Source organism: Paramormyrops kingsleyae, chromosome 6 (genome assembly GCF_048594095.1).
Source record: "Paramormyrops kingsleyae isolate MSU_618 chromosome 6, PKINGS_0.4, whole genome shotgun sequence".
Lineage (NCBI taxonomy): Eukaryota > Metazoa > Chordata > Actinopteri > Osteoglossiformes > Mormyridae > Paramormyrops > Paramormyrops kingsleyae.
This window is the reverse complement of record NC_132802.1, coordinates 33,621,904-33,639,106: the sequence shown is the minus strand read 5'-3', so window position 1 is coordinate 33,639,106 and position 17,203 is coordinate 33,621,904. Positions and strand designations below refer to the sequence as shown.

Below are 17,203 nucleotides of genomic sequence, written 5' to 3'. Positions count from 1 at the left end.
AATCGGGGTCTGAAAGCTTCCACAAATGAAAAGCCCTGAATGCAGTAATAGTAATGAAACTAATACCAACAACATAAGAGCAGCTGGCGTCACCCACCCGAGAAAACAATGCAGCTCGATTCTCATCCCTGTCACAGTCCCCATCTGTGGCATATTCTCACCTTGCAGCTCATTAGCACCATGAATGGGCAGCGTGAAGCAGCAAACAGGTCCGCAGGGGGGCTCATTACCTCTACATCCCTAATCGCCTAAAGATCCAGATCACACACACTGGGCTGGAGAGAAACGGAGACAGGAGCTGCCAATGCACTAGCATACCAGGTCAGGCTAAGCAATACCTTAAAAATGATACTAATTCATTTAATTAATTATGTGAGCTGGTGAATTTACAGAAATATACAGAATGGCTGGAACAACAAGATATCAGTAACTTTTGTGAGAACAGGAGAAATTCTTGTTACTTTTTATTATGTTATTGTTAATTTGCATACATTATGATAATGATAATTTGTATAATGATAAGTACATCGTTTTTTTCTAGACAAATATACACCTATTACCCAGATAAATAGCTTGATTTTCTTTGACTGCCTAAGATTTTTGCAGTGCTGTGTATGTTTGAGTATATTAGCAAATATATATGGCACAGGGTGTGTGATACTTTTGTATAGCAAAATCATAGGTAATTCTGTTTTTGGGCTACATTTAATGCAAGTCATTTTTCTTTGGTCAAACATACACTCTGCATACCCTAAATTCTATAATGAAATGAAGGACACAGCTCAGGAACTGCTTATGTTGCATTCACTCTGCAGAATTCTTTAGAATTGTCACCATTTTCACACATTATCAGGTTACAGTACATAGGACTACTTGCTGATAAAGGTGACAGTAACCCAATCACTGGCTTATATCAGCAGAAGGTAACTGCTCACTGATAACATTCCTCGCAAATCATTTCCTATTGTTTCCATATTCATTTCCTGTCTGGAGGGGCTTTATGGTGGTGCAGTGGTTAGCACTGTTGCCTCACACCTCTGGGACCTGGGTTCAAGTCTCCACTTGGATCACATGTGTGTGGAGTTTGCATGTTCTCCCCATGTCATTGTGGGGTTTCCTCTAGGTACTACGGTTTCCCCCCCACAGTCCAAAGACATGCTGAGGCTAATTGGAGTTGCTAAATTGCCCTTAGGTGTGCATGTGTGAGTGTGCCCTGCAATGGGCTGGCCCCCCATTCAGGGTCATTCCCTGCCTCGTGCCCATTGCTTCCTGGATAGGCTCCGGACCCCCCCGTGACCCAGTAGGATAAGTGGGTTGGATAATGGATGGATGGATTTCCTGTTTCACAGAAATGTACATAAGAACATAAGAAATTTACAAACAAGAAGGGGGCATTCAGCCCATCATGCTCATTTGGGGAGAACTTAACTAATAGTTGTTAAAATCTTATCTAGCTCTGATTTAAAGGAACCCAGGGTTTTTAACTCTAATTACACACTGTGTAAAGAAAAGCTTATGTAGCATTATAGAATATAATTTTATACATGTTCATCAGGTTATATAGTTTATTTTCTTTTGAGTCACCTTCAGCATTGTTAGAGGTATCTGTTTTAGACACACTCTGCCTACTCCATATAAAAAGTACAGTACCAGTCAAAATGTTTTGCATACCACAGGTTTTTGCCACTTTTCCATTTATTTCATAAACTGCAGATTTTTTTATTCTTGTTAAGCATTGGAAAGTTGAGTGAATGACTATAAATGAAAATATAAGTCAAATAAAACAAGTTCTTTATAACATGGAAATACTATGTAACAGTGCCTGTCTGACCTCCTATTAACTGGTTGTGTGGTGATGGCATATCAAATTGTTGTCACGGTTGTGGGCATCTCAGGCACGGGAACGAGGCATGGTGCAGGCACGGAAAGGATGGCGGACGACCCACTTGCGGCTCAGAGAACAAAACAGGGTTTATTTAACTGAATAAAGAAAAACACAAGGAAGGGCTAACAAAACAAAAGGACCACGAGGGGTCGAAAACTAAAAAGGGATTAAGTAACAAAACTAAATAACAAAACCTAAATACACAACTAATACTGGGAATCTCTGAAACAAACCATGAAATACAAATCAACTAACACGCAATCACAAACAACCTAGACATAGACAATGAACCACTAGAGAACAGAACAGAAGCAGGGACTTAAATACAGAAACCAAAACTGGGTAATAAGACTAACACAGGACAGGTGAGACTAATTAACACAGACCAGGAAAACAAGGCACAGGTGAAACTAATAAACTCAAAGGAACAAAAACAGGGAAACTAAGAATTAATCAAGGAAACAGAAGCCAACACTAGGGAATTAAACAGGTAAAGACACAAGCAGGGGCACAAGGAACAAAACCAACTACAAAATCAGACACAAGAACTAAAGAAACTCAAATGAAACACTAGGGAGCAAAATACAAAAACAGGAGGTGGGATTCAAACATAGGACGGAAGGGTACTCAGACAACCACATGCTCTATACATTGAGCCACAAGACCAGACAGGTAACAGGGGAGAACAAGGCCTGGCGTATGAACGGGATGACCAGCACCACCTGCTGGTCAAACGGGGAAGGGGCAGGGAAGGACCACAGCGGGAGGCCGACCCTGACAATTGTAGGCTGTCCTTTAACTTTAAATGCACTAGTTAACTGTTTCATCCCATGAAACAGAGCAGTACTTAATGTCCCCTGTGGAAAGAATGCCTCAAAATTTCTCTGCTGTTATAACTGCTAGAGGAGGTTACTTTGATGAATGAAAGATATGACATTTTCTTGTTAATAAAGGTACTCAAATGGTGAACATACTGTAAATGTATTTGAATATTGAATGTATATTGAATGTAGTATATGTTAACATACAAATGTAGAAAACCTCAGTGTGAGCAAAAACTTTTGACTAGTAGAGTAACTGCATATGTAGGTGTATGAATCAGCGTATGAATTGTATTTCATTTTGTTTATAATGTCTAGATATAATTGCTTATTAAGTAAATACCCATTATAATGGTTAAAGATATCCGTTTTAAAAAATCTAAAAAATCAGATATAGCATGCTTTTACACTAACAATGAAATTACACTAATATTTCTATATTATATGATTTTATGTGACTGGTGTGTGAGTGTGCCCTGCGATGGGTTGACACCCCACCCTGGGTTGTTCCCTGCCTTGTGCCTGTAGCCTTTGGCATAGGCTCCAGACCCCACCACAACACTGAATAGGACAAGCAGTTTCAGAAGATGGATGGATGGATGGACGGATGATTTTACGTGATTGAAATATATTACTGTATTGACTTATGCATCCTTCATAAATATTTCCATTCAATTATTCATGCCAACTCGGGAATAACCGAAACCGCTTATGCCCAAATTCACAAATGTGACAAAGCTGAAGTTAGCTACTTATTCACCAGCTTCTTATTAAAAGAATCCATGCCATCTTAATTGGGGAGGGGGGGTGCTGTCTCAACAGAATCCTGTAGAGGGCACTGTGTATGCTAAATCAAATGCTGCAAGAATGTTTTGAGCATTTCATTTCATTAAGAAAATAGAAATCATTGAAATGTTTTTGGTCACACGGCCATTGGCTCTGAAATTAAACTGTAAATAAAATAAACTTAAAATAAAATAAATTCAATTTGGAATCTTAGTTGTATGCTGTGTTTGATTTCTCAGATTTTATAATAATAATAATAATAATAATAATAATATATTATTATTATTATTATTGTTCTGTTAAACAAGACCAGGGGGGTATTTTTCGTACGTCACTTAAATCATCCGAGATCAGATGCCTCATCTTGGATGACTTAATGCCAGTGAAACTCATCCGGGATAAGTTGGTTTTTCAAACGCAGCTGTGTAGTAGATTAGTCTAGCTGGACCCATTCATCCGAGATGACTGCGTGCACATCCACACAAAATGTCAAAAAACAGGGCGCAATTTGTTACGCGATCCGAGCAGGACCTTTTATTAGAGGGGTATGATGAATTCCAGTGGTCATGGTACAGACCAACAACATAGCAACTTTAATGGTATGAGACTGAAAATAGAAACTGTAAACTGGATGGAGTTAAATAGCAAAACTGTTGAAGAGTCATGGGAATTTTTTAAAAGCACATTGTTGCAAGTGCAAGAGGACTTCATACCTGTTTCCAGCAAAACTAAATCTAGGAAACTGCAACCAATGTGGTTTACTAAGGAAATTAAGAATAAAGTCAGGAGGGAAAGGGCTCTGTTCCACAAATGGAAAATAACTAATGATTTCAAAATAAAGCAGGAGTATCTAAGTGTACAGGTTGAGTAAAAAAAAAATAACATTAGACTCTCCAAGAGGAATGTAGAAAGAAAGATTGCATTGGAGGTCAAAGTGAACTTTATTGTCATCGTTCCATATACAAGTATACAGAAAAATGAGATGGCGAAGCTCAGACTCCACAGAATATAGATATAATTGAATTTTTACACATAGTGTAAGTAGACACAGTAGTCAAGAGATACTGAGAAAAAAACAATTCCAACTAAGTGGACGGTGCAAATGAGCTGAGAAGTATTTTAAGTACAGTGGCAGTAAGCGAACAGCTTTCTGGAGCGGAATCAAAGTGCAAAATAAGATTGTTTTGTGCAATATGATTTTTGTGTAAATACAGTATAAATACAATATGATATCTGTGTGCAAATACAGTATAAATACAGTTTGATATCAGTATAATATCAGAGGGTGTAGCAGCAGAGTCAGTTTAAAATGTAAAAAAATAGGAAAACAGTGTAGGTCAGGTGGGTTAAGAGAGGGTTGAGGTAGATTGGAGGACCCTGGTGGGTAGCATGGTGATGAGAAGCCTGACAGCCTGGGGATAAAAACTGTAAAACTGTCATGCAGCCTGGCCAATCTGCCTGTGATGCTGCAGTATCTCCTCCACAATTAGTGAGTGTCTTCAGCTTCTAGCTGTCTTCAATGAAGCAACTGTTGAACTGTCATCGGAGAAGAGAGCCTCAAAAATAATTCCAGTCGTCAGGTTGATTCATCACAAAGCCCATGAAAAAGGTGAGAGGTTGATAAGTCCAACTGCTTCTCATTTACATAGGAACCTACAGAGGAACTTGAGGGAAAGATGTGGAGTAGAGCCTGTGAGGATACTTGCAGTTGCAACTCTACTAGATCCTCGATTTAAAGTTCTGGCTTTTGGATGTTCCGAAAATGCAGCCAAAGCTGTGAAGGCTTTAACATCTGAGTGCTGTGCTGTCATTCGTGCAACTTCACATGCACAAACAAGTGCTTGTGCACCAACAACATCAGCCACTACAGCACCACAGGGCAGTGAACATAATGAAGAGTGTCTCTGGGATGTATTTGACAGCAAAGTAGTTGAAACCAACAGAGGACAGAGTGTCACTGCAGATGCCACTGTTGAGGTTCAACGCTATCTCTCTGCCCCATATCTACCTAGAGCAGAGGACCCTCTACATTACTGGACCCAACATGCCACCATATTTCCTCATCTGTTCCAGGTGGCCAAGACATATCTCTCCGTTCCAGCAACATCAGTACCATGTGAGAGAATATTTTCCAAAGCTGGAGAGATACTGAGCAAGAGATGAAACCGTCTCAGCCCGAGCAGCGTTGAACAGATTGTTTTTCTTAATAAAAATACTTACATGTACAGAAGCACCTCCTTCTGATTCATGCCTATTTGTACAGAAGCACCACATACACATACTGATAAAAATCGATCCGTTCCGAACACGTCCGAAACTTCTGTTTTCGATACGGAGTTTACGAAATGTTTCGAAACATCAGTCACGTGACCGCCGTGTCATTGTTCACGGCAAGAGAAAAAAACTATTAAAAAGCCCCCAGAAAAATCGGGGCTTGTTGGTTTGAGCGAGTAGTTTGGCGATCATTATTTTTTAAAATCAAATTGTATTAGTGAAACAGGTTAGCAGTTAGTGTGATTTACGCATAAATATAATGAGGGACATATATATAGTTATAGTAGGTGTAATATCAAGGTTTTGCTTAGATTCAGTTAGAAACATAAATCAAAAAGCTAGAGTACACATAGACAAATGGATTACATATACATATATTAACATTGCTAACATAGACAAAGACTGTTGTCTGAAACTGCATTTTTGCACTGATCTATTCTATACAAATTAATTAAAACTAAACCATTCCTATAACCTGCTCAACATACACAAACCTAGATAGGATGAGTATTCTAACCTCAGTAGCTAATTAATTACTATGCACACTCAATACTCGGATGGTATTTAAATACAGAAATTATGCTTTGACAATACACAACCATGGAAACAAATAATCTCTATAAATGATATGACCCAATTTAGGTTTTGATTGACTGCAGTAGTAAAACTACGGTTACTGTATAAAAACCATAGAAAACCATAGTAAATTTTCATAAGGGAAAGGGGTGTGCAACAATCGCTTTGAGTCCAAAATGCTAAACCACCATGTCATTACAGCTGAAAGGACCTATTATAGGCTATTAGCTATCAACACGATTTTGCACAAATCATGAAATGGTATAAAGCGCAAAAAAATCAGTGTGCATCGTTGTCTGTGTACTGGACATTACAATTCTGTCATTACAAACGCCCCACCTTACTTCCATTAAAAGTTATTAAAGACAGAAAATTGAATATCGAATATGAGGCTAACTTAACCGCGGTGACGTTTCCTACAGGAAACACAAAAGCGAGCTAGTTGGCTGTAATAATTCGTATAAAACGGAGAAAACATCACGTCTCACGTTCCATTTACTTCCCCCAGCGAAACTGTTTGACTGACACAGCACAAACTTCCTCTGTATCGTACCTACCCTTTCCCTGTGATCCTCCGCTTGAAATTTGGTGAAAATGTTTCGCTTGTTGTAAATTTGTTTTCACTTTTGTAAATAGGTTTTGGGACTGGAAAAAGTGCTTTGCATATTGTAAATTTGTTTTTATTTTTGCAATATTGTTTTATGATATGCTGATTTGTTTTATGATATGACAATTTGTTTTATGATATGATAATTTGATTTGCCCTATATTCGGTAGTGCTGTAGTCCTCGAGACCGGTCTTGAGACCAATTTGTTGTGGTCTCGGTCTTGTCTTGGTCTCGGTCTTGTCTTGGTCTCGACCCTATTTGGTCTCGGTCTTGTCTTGTCTCGGACATAGCGGTCTCGATGGGATGGGGAAAAAAAGAGAAAACAGCACATCCTCACAGAACAGTATCATTATTCATTACGCGCCTCAATTCAAATGCAACCAGTCAGATGCATCTACTTTAAAAATGTTACATTGTGTACATTTTCTCAATGGACACAGTGCTTCACAGTCCGCACACTTCATACACATCGCATGATAGCGAAGTTGGTAAAGAAATGTTCCAAAACGTCACCACGCGTCACCATGTCACATGGTACAACATCCTCGCGAGAGCAAGACGACTTGAGACAGACCGTGCAGCACAAACTGGAACCGCCTCCATGATGACACAACTTTGCCCTTATTGGCTGAAGATTTTAGTCACACGCATGACGTTTGTATCCCAGGAAGTTCCAATGCGTTATCTGCTATTTCTCCCGAAAAGCACCTAAAGCAGTGAGAACTGGTTTCAGTTCATTTACTGGTAAAATAAAGTTTAAATAAATTACATAAATGCTCTAACAGTACACATAAGTTAGTGGTTTATTTATTGTTAGTTACTGTAATGTTGTGCTGCTTTATTTGTTTAATCGTCAGACATACCCATCAGAAAGACATACCTATCGGACATACCCATCAGAAAGACATACCAATGAGACATGCCGATCAGAAAGACATACCAATCAGAAAGACATACCCATGAGACATGCCCATCAGAAAGACATACCAATGAAGACATAGCAATCAGACATACCCATCAGACAGATATATCCATCAGACATACCGATCAGAAAGACATACTCATGAGACATGCCCATCAGAAAGACATACCCCTGAGACATACCCGTCAGAAAGACATACTGATTAGACACATCCATCAGACACATCCATCAGACATACCCATCAGAAAGACATACCTATCAGACAGACATACCCATCAGAAAGACATACCTATCAGAAAGACATACCGATCGTCCAATCTGTGAAGAAGGCATGCAGGTGATATTTGTATAGATTTATCTACACCCTTCTGGCAGTGCTGCCATTGCAGTCAGGTCTCACAGACTACGAGGAGTAGAAGTTGTCCGACTTGGCTGCAGTCAGTTTATACTCCACCCCTGCAGCCGCCGACAGATCGCGCTCCACGTTGCGTCAGCTGCAGTCGAACGCACCCTTTGCTTCTTTAAGGGAGGATGGGCAAAATTACAACGCCGTCGGTGATTGGCTGTTGTGCTGGCGTTCAGTAAACCTCTGCTCGATAGGCCATCGAGTTGTCTGTCTCAGCGCATTCTCTAAAACGGAGCAAATTTGGTTGATCGAGTTTTATAGTCTGTGTGTATCATCGTGATCGTCCTTATTTTTTATCGATAAAAAAATCGAGATTGTTTTATCTCCCAGCACTAATAGCATAGTTATAATTCAATTAAATTAGGTATTTCACATTCATTAGAAAGCACGGTCTTGGAGGTGCAAGTCAATCTGGAGGCTCATTCTCTTCAATTCAAAGCAGAGGATCATCACATAGCCGTATTCATAGCTTACCCGAGGCCTCTCTCCCTGGTACTTAATTTGAACATCTTTCTGGTACATCCCATCTCTTTCCCTTGACGAGGTCTGATAAAATGGTTATAGGAGAGGATTGCTGAGAATATTATTTTCCATCAGGCCTCGTAACTATGACAAATCTGGGAGATTTTAAATGAGAGACATATGGACATATGGACAATATAATTGAAAAGATAACATGAATTTGATTTAACGAGTAATGACACTTTACAGCAATGCCTTTTTTCTCTACAGTTGATCTGAGTAATGTGATGTCGATTCTAGCCCTATTCTGTTTTCGGTCTTGGTCTCGACCAGTCTTGTTCTTGGTTTCGCCTTAGTGTGTCTTGGTCTTGGACTTGGTCTTGGTACCCTCAAGTCTCGGCAGTGTCTTGGTCTTGATACCCTCCGGTCTCGGCAATGTCTTGGTCTCGGTTTAGGCGGTCTTGACTACAACACTAATATTCGGCCACCGTATAGTATTATGCACGCTTTTGACAGTTCGAGCTTCGTGACATTAGAAACTTGCCGCAATAGGTATTGCCTTATTTGCTATAGCTGCAGTTCTGGTTTTTGCCAGCAGGCTGTGCACAGCTAGTGTTTCGAAACTTTTCGAACCATTTCGAAACATTGTTTGTCTCGAATATTTCGAAATTGTTTTGATGATTCGAAATTGCCATCTCTAGTTGTAAGTTCCGAACGTTCCAAATGATCGATTCATTTTCTGGAACAATTGTTCCAAATGATTCGATCTCGCAAACGTTCCATTTTTGCCATCACTAACAAAAACAAAGGACCACAGGGGGTCAAAAGTAAACAAAGACTACTACAAAAACAGGGCAGGTAATATCTAACACGTATAGGGAATAATACTAAAGCACAAACAACAGAACCTTCACAATAACACATCTACCATCTAACAACAATGAACCACTGGGGAACTGAACAGAAGCAGGAACTAAAATACTAAGGGGAAATGAGGCTAACACAGGACAAGTGAGGCTAAATAACAAAGACCAGGGGGGTATTCCATGAAAGTAGCTAAATAAAGCCAGACTTACGCAAAAAAGTGAGACTCAAATTAGCTCCATCTCTAAACTTAGCCTCATGTCGTTCCACGAACGCAGTTCAGCTTTAACTAATCGAGGCTTATTCAAGGCAGACTTGCATAGTCTCACTTAGTGCGCACATATTTAAGAAGCCCAAATGAATGGATGAACGATAGATCGACCAAATGAGTCGGAAAGTGTTTAAAACGAGATCGTGTTTCTTTCCGCCGCAGAACAAACGCTGCTGATGGAGCTGTATGAATAACACAAAGATGTAATCGTTAAAAAAGGCAATACTGTGGCCATAAACACAGCCAGAGTGTTGGCTTGGCAATGCATTACAGACAGATTAAATGTACAAGTTACGTAAATGTTGTAAGTGCTTGGCATGGTGGTACAGTGGTTTATGCTGTCGCCTTATAACGTGAAAATTGCTGGTTCGATTCCCATAGCCAACTGGGAACCAGCTGGGTTGAATTCCCATGTCATTGTCATTGTATAATATTATTTGATCTCTGTAAAATACTTTCAGTCACATCCGTGTGAAATGTTCTGCACAAATAACCGTATCTTGTCTTTGCTTTTCACTTATAAGCTTTCAAAGTAGACTGTGACTAAACAAAATATAAAAATATCTTCCTGTTCATATTATTTTAACAGATTTTCTTTCAATTTCAGTCATTGCATTTCATGTTTGACCTTTGTAAAAGCGTACGCTTTTCAAGGGACCTGGCAAAACAGTTCGTTATATCCAGAGTTGCTGTATGCCCAGAACACAACTACACGACACCATTTACTCGTGCCACACCCCAGCAGACACACTTGTGGTATAGATTATTATATTGTACATGTAGTAATCCAACTTTACCTAACCAGATACGTGACTATTAATAATCCCGACTACGTACGTATCTGCGCTGGATATCACCGGCACGCCACACGCCTTGTAGGCGGAACTGCATGTCCGTTATAGCCAAACAGAAGCACATCTAAAAGCGGCCCTGGAGACTAAATTGCTTGTCCATTATAAGCGAAATTCCGCTATATCCGATGCTTTTTCTGCATGTTCGTTAAGGCGCACGGCCGGGACCAGCGGACCTCGTCAGTTATAGACGATATTCCGTTATAAGGGAGTCCACTATAACGGGATTTTACTGTAATTATTTTGGAATTAATTGGAATGCTAAGACGTGATTTTATAGGCTTTATTATATTGATTATGTAGCAATCTCAGCTTTGTTCTCCATATTATGAAAGTATCACGCAGAGCTTTACTTCAGAAAAGATGGTTTTTATTCTCTGCTTTCTCGTCTTGCTTTTACTCACAGCACTGACTACAAGGTTCCATTTTTTAATATACGTATATACAAGACTCATTATCCCGCTAACTCAAACAAAATCATGTCATTTTGGTACACCTTACAAATTAACAAAAAAATCAATCAGATAATGTGAAATATAATGTCAGATGACATATAATTCAACAGATTACATGGCATGAATAGTAAAATCGCGGAATGTCGTCCGACGGAACGATCTTTTGGGAATCTGTTCCCACACGACGGACGTTCTTTGAGACAACGCTAAACTAAGCGAGACAGTTAGCCTGGTCCCGAGCAGACTTGTTCGGAGGTGCAAGTTACCATGGCAGCTCAGCGGGGATTCATTTAAGACACGTTGATGGAACGGAACTCTCACTTAAATAAGACAGACTTATGGGGAATTACAGACCGGTAAAGACACAAGCAGGGGCACAAGGAACAAAACCAAATACAAAATCACCAGATACAAGAACTAGAAAAGCTAAAATTAAACACTAGGGAGCAAAATACAAAAACAGAGCAGGCAGGATTCAAACACAGGACAAGAATCACAGGCAATCACATGCTCAACACATTGAGCCATGTGGCCAGACAGGTAACAGGGGAGAACAAAGACTAACACGAAGGACGGGATGACCAGCAACGCCTGGTGGCCAAACGGGGAAAGGACACAGAGTGGGACAATAGGGGCTGACCCTGACAAGCTAAGCTCAAAATAAATAAATCGCCCTGATGGCATCTTACCTATAGTTTTAAAAGAGATGAGGGATACTCTTTAACTTTACTATTCCAGAAATCGTTACCTGCTGGTGTGGTACCTTCTGATTGAAAGCATGCTAATATAATGCCCATATTCAAAAAAGGGATTAGAAGTAATCCAGCAAACTATAGGCTAATCAATTTAACGAGCATTAATGGAAAAATAATGGAAGCTATAATCCAAGTGAAAATGGTAGATTACCTGGATTCAAATAACATTCTGAGGGATAGCCAACATGGATTTAGGAGAGGTAGATCCTGTTTAACTAATCTTCTTGAGATCTTTGAGGAAGCTACAAGAAAAATTGATCACAAAATTAGATTTCTAGAAGCCTTTGATGTTGTCCCCCACAAATAGCTCCTGCTTAAGCTCAAAGCAACAGGGATTTTATGAACTGTAGCAGCTTGGATTGAAAACTGGTTAACAGACAGGAAGCAGTGGGTAGTTATTAGAGGCACAATGTCACAGTGGGCCTGCGTTCATAGTGGGGTACTGCAGGGTTCAATATTAGGACCACTATTGTTCCTAATTTATATTAATGATATTGACAGCAATACATGCAGTAAACTAGTTAAATTTGCAGATGAAACCAAGGTGGATGGTGTAGCAGATACTGAACTAGCAGCACAGAGGCTACAATGGGGTCTTGATTTAATTAGCGACTGGGCTGATTCCCGCCAGATGAAATTTATCGTAGATAAACGTAAGGTAATCCATGCAGGGAGCAGAAGTATAAAGTACAGATATTTTATGGGTTCCACTGAAATAAAGGTAGCTCATTATGAGAAAGTCCTTAGTGTGTATGTTGATGCTTCCATGTCCCACTCTCGCCAGTGTGTAAAAAAAAAAGGCCAATAGGATGTTGGGTTATATCTCTAGAGCTTAAGTCAAGGGAGGTGATGCTACGATTATACAATTCCTTAGTAAGACCCCACCTAGAATATTGTGTGCAGGTTTGGTCACCATACCTTAAAAAGGACATTGCTGCCTTAGAAAGGGTGCAACATAGGGCTACAAGAATGATTCTTGATCTTAAAGGAATGTCTTATGAGGAGTGGTTAGCTGAGCTCAATCTGTTTATCCTTGAGCAAAGGAGATTAAGGGGGGACATGATCCAGGTATATAAGATTCTAACAGGTCTGGATGCTGTCCAGTCAAATGGCTACTTCTATATTAGTTAAAATACTAGAACTCGTGGCCATAAGTGGAAATTAGCAGGAGAACATTTTAAGATGAATTTCAGGAAACACTTCTTTACACAGCGTGTAACTAGAGTATGGAATAGTCTTCCTGTTAGTGTAGCACAAGCTAAAACCCTGGGGTCCTTGAAATCAGAGCTAGAAAAGATTTTAACAACTCTGAGCTATTAGTTAAGTTCTCCCCAAATGAGCTTGATGGGCCTTCTTGTTTGTAAATTTCTTAGGTTCTTATGATGTTTTAACGGCATCATTTACATCTTCCTCAAAGTCATTCTCTACAACAAGATTATGTCTCCGGTCAAACGGTATTCTTTCCGGAGTATTCTTTAGTACCTGAGATTGGCTGTAGGCTTCAAAGTTTATTGGGATTCCTTATTTTTTTCTGCTTAGATGGCAGTTTAAGCAGGCTAGGGAGGAGGAGAAGGTCGGGCTGGCAGAGCTCCGCAGTATCCTGAGGAGAAAACTCACAACCCTCCGTCGAGCCGAGTGGCATAGGAGGAGGGGTAAGGAAAGAGCCAGGAAACGTGCAGCTTTCACCTCAAATCCTTTTGGCTTCACCAAAAAGATCCTTGGCCAGAAAAGAAGTGGCCGTCTTGCCTATTCTGAAGACGAGGTGAACAAGTACCTCAGTGCCATCTACAGTGACAGTGCAAGAGAGGAACAGCTTGGACCATGCAGGGCTTTGATAACTCCGCCAGAACCCATCATGGCATTTAATATCAAGGAGCCAACTTTGAAAGAAGTGGAGGAGATTGTCAAAGCTGCTAGAACCAGCTCGGCCCCAGGTCCCAGTGGAGTGCCATATGTCGTCTACAAGAGATGTCCCAGACTCTTAAAGCGACTGTGGGCAATCCTTAAACTCATCTGGAGAAGGGGGAGGGTAGCACAGCAGTGGAGGCATGCAGAGGGTGTCTGGATTCCAAAGGAGGAGAGCTCCAGTACCATCGAGCAGTTCAGGGTCATCTCGCTCCTCAGTGTAGAGGGCAAGATATTCTTTAGTGTCGTTGCCCGGCACATGACTGAGTTCCTCCTGAGGAACACCTACATCGACACCTCAGTGCAGAAAGGTGGAGTCCCAAAGGTTCCAGGGTGCATCGAGCATACAGGAGTGGTCACCCAGCTGATCCGGGAGGCACGTGAAGGCAACGGAGACCTGGTAGTCCTGTGGCTCGATCTTGCTAATGCCTACGGGTCGATTCCACACAAGCTGGTGGAAACCTCTCTTGAACGACACCACGTTCCGGGCAAGTTCAGGGACCTCATACTGGACTATAACAGTAGTTTCAGTTTGAGAGTCACCTCCGGAACAGTAACATCCGCATTTCATCGGCTTGAGAAGGGCATTATTACCGGATGTACCATTTCGGTAATACTGTTTGCCTTGGCCATGAATATGGTGGTGAAGTCAGCAGAGGTGGAGTGCAGAGGCCCACTCACCAACTCCGGTATGCGGCAGCCCCCTATCAGAGCATTTATGGATGACCTGACAGTGACTACAACATCAGTCCCGGGCTGCAGATGGATCTTGCAAGGCCTTGAGCGTCTTATCAGCTGGGCACGGATGGTCTTCAAGCCAGGTAAGTCCAGGTTCCTGGTAGTAAGGAAGGGTAAGGTCACAGACCAGTTTCCCTTTACAATAGGAGGCATCCGGATCCCATCTGTGACAGAAAAGCCAGTAAAGAGCCTTGGCAAGATCTACGATTGTACTTTGAAGGACACCGCAGCACTCCAATTAACATCAGAGGAGTTGGGAACCTGGCTGACCGGTGGATAAGTCAGGGCTCCCAGGCAAGTACAAAGCCTGGATTTACCCGCACGGCATTTTGCCACGACTCCTCTAGCCACTGCTGGTCTACAACGTGCCATTGACTACCGTTGAGTGCTTCGAGAGGAAGGTCAGCGCTTTCCTTCGGAAGTGGTTGGGCTTACCACGAAACCTCAGCAGCATCGCCTTGTACAGGAGGAACAACAAACTAAAACTGCCCTTCAGTAGTCTGGCAGAGGAGTTTATGGTAACCCGAGCTAGAGAGGTGCTGCTGTATAGGGACTCCAGCGACAACAAAGTCTCCTCGGCAGGCATAGAAGTAAGAACTGGCAGGAAATAGAAGGCGCATGAGGCGGTCAATCAGGCTGAGGCACGGCTGCGACATAGTGAGTTGGTGGGAACCATGGCAGTCGGACGGGCAGGCCTAGGGAGCAATCCAAGACCTCTCTATAGTAAGTCCCAGGGAAAGGAAAGGCGACAGCTGATTCAGGAGGAGGACCGAGCAGGGGTGGAGGAAGCCCGCTGCAGTAGGACAGTAGGGATGTTACAGCAGGGTGCATGGACTCGATGGGAAGAGGCAGCTGACCGAAAGATTTCGTGGACAGAGCTATGGAGATCTGAGCCACACCGGATCAAGTTCCTCATACAGTCAGTGTATGATGTACTCCCAAGCCCGTCCAACCTCTTCCGCTGGGGCTTAGCCGAGACTCCGTTATGCCCTCTCTGCCAGAAAGCCGGATCACTGGAGCACATTCTGAGCTGCTGCCCCCGGGCACTTGGAGACGGGCGTTACCGCTGGCGCCATGATCAAGTGCTGCGGGTCATCGCTGAGGTCATCAGTACAGGGATCTCCAGCAGTAAGTACCAACAACCAACATAGCAGCCCATTGCCTTTGTTAGGGCTGGGGAGAAGCCACAACAGCACCAGAGCCAGGCAGGGGGGCTGCTGGCAACAGCTCGGGACTGGCAGCTGAAGGTCGACCTAGGGAGACAGCTCAAGTTCCCAGAGAACATCGTAGTGACCACACTCAGGCCAGACATAGTCCTGGTCTCTGAAACAATGAGGCAAGTGGTCCTACTGGAGCTGACTGTTCCCTGGGAAGACCGGATAGAGGAGGCCTTTGAGAGGAAAAGGGCCAAGTATGAGGAGCTGGCAGGGGAATGTCAGAACGCAGGATGGAGAATCCGAGTCAACCCCATTGAGGTCGGGTGTAGAGGCTTCGTTGGCCAGTCTCTCGTCAGGGCACTCAAGTTGTTGGGAGTGAAAGGGTTGCAGAACAAGAAAGCCATTAGAAACATCTCTAACGCAGCAGAAAAGGCGTCAAGATGGCTGTGGATCAAGCCGGGGGATCCGTGGGCTACACAGGCCACTTAGACACAATCCGGGGCCTGATCAACCCCGGCTGGGTCACCTGGACGAGGGTGTCTGTTGTGAGACCTGAAACACCCAATGAACCCAGGATACAACACTGACGATGTGTCTAAGTTGCACCTAGAGTGTAAGTGAGAACAGTAAATCGTCACCACGCCTTCCCAGGTCTTAAAATTATTATATTTTCTCCAATTTACATATTATATTAAGCTGAGTTCAAAGTGGTGAGTACATTTGGTGCATTCCATTTGCCTTCGGATCCAAGTTTTGGTTGCCGAGATTACATCACATCCACTAAAAACTGAGTTGGATGCGTTCCATTTGCCACACAAGTAGCAATACCATAGACCTGTATCAAAAAGCAAGATTTTTTGCTTAGCCGGACAGCTTGTCGGATTTTAGGTACCTCGGTTTAAATGGCCTTTATTTTTGTTCACTTACAATTGCCCAAACTACGTTAAATCCGACAAATAATCCAACTAATCATGAAATCCAATTCTAGCGCGGTTAATTGTTAGCCATTGTTAGCAATATCAGTTGATAACACATTACATGCAGTGCTTCATGTATAAAACTCAGTAGCAACACATCCACAGATAAGTTGGACGGTATAGTGTGTGCGACCGATTTAATGAGCCACAAATGAGAAGTAGTGCTTAAACAGTATAAAACTAAAACTTTCACTTCTGTTGATAAAGGGCACAGCCATCTTGGATTCTGAACTCAGGACCCTCTGTACTAGGGCTGCACGATACATCGTTTCAGCATCGTCATCGCGATGTACGCGTGCGCGGTAGTCACCTCGCCGCAGTCACGATGCAGGGCAAAATAAAAAAAAAATTGTGTGTGTCTGATTTAAAAATGTGTCACGCCCTGCTCCGTCCGCTCCCGATGTGTGCCACGCCCCCTCATTATCCACGTGTGCTTCCCCGATCGTGCCCAGCTGTTCCTTGTTATTGTGGCTTGTCTTCTGTATTTAGT

General features: G+C 42.1%; 1 pseudogene; it reads left to right on the top strand.

Moving 5' to 3' along the window:
- Positions 1 to 13,373: 13,373 nt before the first annotated feature.
- Positions 13,374 to 16,292, top strand: LOC140591826 (uncharacterized; annotated as a pseudogene).
- The last annotated feature ends 911 nt before the right edge of the window (positions 16,293 to 17,203 follow it).